We start from the raw sequence: 4,919 nt of genomic DNA, 5'->3' as shown, positions 1-4,919 counted from the left end.
GGGTGGGTGGGTCTGTGCAAGGACTGGGCCACGGGGTGCCTGGCCCTGGCCTCCGAGATGTGGAGCCTGTGGGACTGTTCCTTAGTCTCTGGGTGTATTCGTACCAGGGTTTGGGTTTGTGGGGCTATGTCAAATTCCAGGGATGCTCCTAGGCTCAGTGTTCGGGTGTGGGTATAACTCATGAGGTGTTTCATGATGGGGTATGGGGGGCCAGGGGCATGGCCCAGGGTCTCCAGTGCCCAGATCAAAGGACATGCTTCTCCCCTGCACCTGTCTGTGGCTGGCAGCTAGTTCAAGAGGGGCTGGGGAGAGGAGCTGTGCTCACTTTGTGCTGGCACAGCCTAGGAGTGGGGTCTTCTCAGCAGTCAGGTAGAACAGCCGAGTGTGGGCAAAGTTCTAGTATACCTCCCCACCAGGGAGGGCTGGAGGGGTGATGTAAAAGAAAGTGGGATGCTGGAGGACAGTGATGTAAGTTGATTCAATGGGAGAACAGCCCAGATGTTTGATGGATAGGTCTAACCTTAATTGCTCTTGATTCATTGCATATCAGATGCAATCTATTCTAGGTCACTTGAACCATTTTCAGATTGGTCCATGTGCAGCGAGTGTCTGTAAAGTTACAGGTTTACATTGATCCAAGTGTACATCTGTACATGCCACTGCTACTAGGACTGCGCAAAATTTCGCTGAGTGTTTTGTTTCAAAGCTGTTTTGACGCATTTCAAGCTCAAAACAGCAAAATTGAAATAAAACAAAAAGCATCAAAACAGCTCTGAAACAAAATGAGGGCAGTCCAAACGTTTCAAAATTTTTGAAAAGTTTTGAGTTTCAAAGCAGCCCGGTGGCAGAAGGCAGAGGAGAGCCAGGGCTGCACCCTGAGGGGCTCACAGCTCCATGTCACTCAGCCCAGTGGGGAGTGAAGCCCTGGCTCTCCCCTTCTCCTGCCACTGGGCTGCACTCATGGGGCTGGTGGAGCTGATTGGAGTGCAGCATTGGCTCTGCCTGCCTCTCTGCACCTTGGGCTATGGTCCAAGTGGCTCCATCAGTCCCATGGAGCTGAGCCCGGTGGTGGAAGGTGGAGCGTAGTGCCAGAACTGCACTCCACCTCCCACAACTGGGCTCAGCTCCCAGCACCTCCAAGCAGTGTCTTGAGTTCCATGGGGCTGCAGAGCCAGTTGGAACACAGCCTGGTGGTGGGAGGCAGGCAGAGCCGGGGGCCTGCAACCCCTGGAGGAGTCTGCCATATCCCTGCAGCCCTTCTTGGGGTGCAAAACCCTGGATCTGCATGCTGGATGACAGGAGGCTGCTGCTGCTGACAAGTTTTGCTTTTAAGACTTTGAGGTTTCATTTCTAACAAACCTCTGTACCCACCTCCTTGAAACTTCACAGACTTCATGACCTCAGAAGGGGCTACTATCCCTGCAATTTGCATCCAAATCAGGCAAGCAATTACAACGTTTTAGGCATTTTCATGATTCCCCATTATAGCCTGTGGGTGAAACATCAAAATGATTTGAAACAGCGAAACAGTTTTGATTAAACAAAATGGGATAGTGTTTCAAAATGAAACAAAACACTGTCCCTTCTAAACGGTGAAATGGATGTTGAAATGAAATGATGGTGTTTTGCACAGCTCTAATTGCTACTATATCTGATGAAGTAGATTGTTGCCTATAAAAGTTCAAGCATCCCTAAATGGTTTACTCTCTAAAATGCCACCCTGTCCTGCCTTCTGACAGTTTTTAATAAGAAGTCTGAATTTGGATTGTGGCCAAAAATCTTCCCTGGCTTTCCAATCTTTATGCATCTCTTTTCTAAATTGATGCTTACCTACATAATGCTTAGTAGAGAGGTGAACTCTATGGAATCCTTACTTTTTATATAGGATCATTTTTAGCTCTTATTCATGTTATAAGAAGAAGGGGTGTGCACTATGCACACATACTTGATGGATAAGCCAAGGTGCATGTATATCTGACTGGTTGTCATGTATTGGGAACACATAAAACCATCTCTTCCAGCAGCATTACTTTTCTGTCAGATTTGAACTTACAGATGACAAAGTTTCTTATGAAGCTGCTGACATGGGTTTTCAGTACACAGTAGCTGATGGATAAAATATACCATGCCACCTGCAGCAGCTACTCCCCACGTCTATTCCTTGTGCCCTTGTAATATATACACACCCTCTCCGTCCCCCATTTAGCATTATCAATCCCTAAAAAATGAAGAAAAGCATTTGAAACCATTAGATTTGCTACCCATACAGAAGCTCACTGAAGCAAGGAAATCAGGAGTTAAGCCACTTAACAGCCTCCAGGAGAGTGTACACATGTACTAATTTTCTAACGGTTTGAGCCAACTTAACTTTAAGTTGACTTAAACTGTCAGAGCATGCACACATGTGGAACAGAATTGACTTAAATGTAGCACAATACATCCAAGGTGTATTACTTTGAGTCCCATTAGTTAAGTTGACCTAGCTCACAAGACGGCTGCCACCATATCAAGAAGCTGTACGTGTGTATGCTGCAACATGGCTTAAGTTGACTTAAAGTCAACTTAGTGCATGTGTATGCACCCTAGTTCTCTACCTACAAACATATAGCTTAGTATTACCACACCTAACTTACACCATAACCTTAATTTTGCCTCACCCATCAGGATGCCTGCTTTCTATCACCTTTACCCACCCTTTTCTATACAACACTTTAGCACACTATATGCTTTCCAAAGATCCACTGGTCTTAGAAAATATATTCTGGTAAGGGGATACAGGTGGACATACAAGTGTGTGAAGGGGACAGGATCCTATACTTTAATACATTTTGGCTTGCTTTTGTCATTCACTTAAAATGACGATATCAATTTCTACAGCAAAGGACAAGTATGCTTTATTCACATAAGTGTGTATGGAAGTATATCATGGAATAGTAATGTATGTGTCAGAGCAGACTTGATTAATCGAGTCTGCTGAAGCATGCTAACTAGCACACTCTAGCAGCCACTAGCCACTGTGTATTCAGTATTCCCATATTTCAAAATGTCAGTGGGAGCATTTTAACTGAAGCTCATTGAATGAGCTTTAGTTAAAGCAACCCACCACCATTTTGAAGTGTGGGGGTTACTAAATATATGCAATTCTGTGGACACTCTGAGAGCTGCTGTAATTCAAGTGCCGCCACGCAACCCAGAGCATGTGTATAGATGCCCATTATGTTTCCAGGAGGATTTCCCAGAAAAATAAGTCTCAGTCAGCCATTACTATTTTTTCCCCAAATTCTACCTGCTAAAAACAAGATGTGTGACTTATCTGGGGACATGTAGTATGCAAAAAAAATATGGTATCATGATTAAGAGAAAAATAATTTTCAAAATGGCTTTAGTTATATAGCATTTACTAGTAACAAAAGTTAAAGAAGAAATTCTAAGGTACCTAGGGGACAATATTTAGCTATTCCTACACTACCTTTTGTCAAAAGACCTCAGATTGTTTTATATGTATTTATTTTCTTAGTTACATCACAACATTCCCAGATAAAAAAAATCATCATCTATGTACAATAAATTCAAGCTTTGAGAAATGTACAGAAGTTAATTGTGATGGCCAAAATGTATTATAATTGAGAAAAAACAAGAGGAGTCACTGCATTTGAAATATTTTTTTCTTATTGGATCTGTGTGTACTGTTCAGATGATCTTAAACTATGATTTTGCTGTTCTTTGTATCCACAGATTCATTTGGCGGTATCTTATACACTGGTGCTTGCTTAGTGGCATCTATTAGAGCTGTGTGAAGCTTCGGTCCCCGATTCAATTCAGCAGACATTCAGCCTGATTTGGTGGCCAAATCTCCAATTCCAAATCGAATCAGGAGACCCTTCAATCTCTCCAAATTGAATCGGGACTCTACAAATCGATTCAGATAGATTTGGAAAGATTTGGCAATTCAGACACAGCTTTAAATGTTTTTTCTACATACCTCAGGGTACCAGGCAGCTCATAAATGCTTCAATGGTGGGGCAGATGGAGGATCCCACAGGACCACAGGGGACCAGACCCAGAAATGGACAGAAGCACTTCCAATCCACTTCCAGGCCCACTGGGGAGTGCACCCCCCCCCCCTGCAGTCCCCTGGCTCAGAGACTGGTGCCTCCTTGGTCTAGGGGGCACTTAGGGTCCCCCCCCCACATCTGATTAATGAGCCAGGGGATGCAGGGGGGCACCCAACATGCTCCCTGGTGAACCGGGAAGTGGACTGGAAGTACTTCCAGTCCACTTCTGGGTTCACCATCAAGCATGTGCTCCCCACTCCATGGTCCTGTGGGATGCCCCATCCTCCCCAGCATCTGAGACTAAGCTCCTCCAGCCCACAGATGACTATCCCATGCTCCTTATTCATGTGGGCACCAATGACACAGCTCAGAGCATTCCAAACTAGATCATGATGCGGTACAGGGATTTGGGAGTGGGAGTCTGTGGACACAGGTGGTGTTCTTTTTGATCCTCCCAGTCTTAGGTTATGGGCTGAGGAGGGAGAGGACGATCCAGATAGTTACCCAAAGACTGCGGTGCTGGTGTCATCAGGAAGGCTTTGACTTCCGTGACCACAGCCCACTCTTTGGCGAGAGAGGCAGTGAGCTGATGGGAAGAGATGGCCTCCACCTCTCTTCGCTGGGGAGGAGGCTCTTCTCAACCAGACTGGCTGACTCGGAGTCAGTCAGCAACACGGAAGTCCTTGAATTCAGGAAAGCTGACTTTGACAAGCTCAGGAGGCTCATCAGTGAGGCCCTAAGGGACCATGACCCCAGGGGGAGGGGAGTTCAGGAAGAGTGGTTGCTCCTCAAGGGAGCGATCCTCAATGCACAAGCTAATTTTATTCCATCTCGGAGGAAAGGCAGCAAGAGGGCACAGCAGCC

The 4,919-nt window shown here is 45.6% G+C and overlaps 1 protein-coding gene across 1 annotated transcript in view; it reads right to left on the bottom strand.

Annotated features, from left to right (window-relative positions):
• The window catches only part of CNTNAP2 (contactin associated protein-like 2), a 1,521,099-nt gene that overhangs the window by 1,368,960 nt on the left and 147,220 nt on the right, over positions 1-4,919 (bottom strand). The window lies entirely within an intron of this gene.

This window comes from Gavialis gangeticus, unplaced genomic scaffold, assembly GCF_001723915.1.
Source record: "Gavialis gangeticus isolate Ggan-Ray unplaced genomic scaffold, GavGan_comp1, whole genome shotgun sequence".
NCBI classification, from domain to species: Eukaryota; Metazoa; Chordata; order Crocodylia; family Gavialidae; genus Gavialis; species Gavialis gangeticus.
This window is presented reverse-complemented; position numbering and strand designations above follow the sequence as displayed.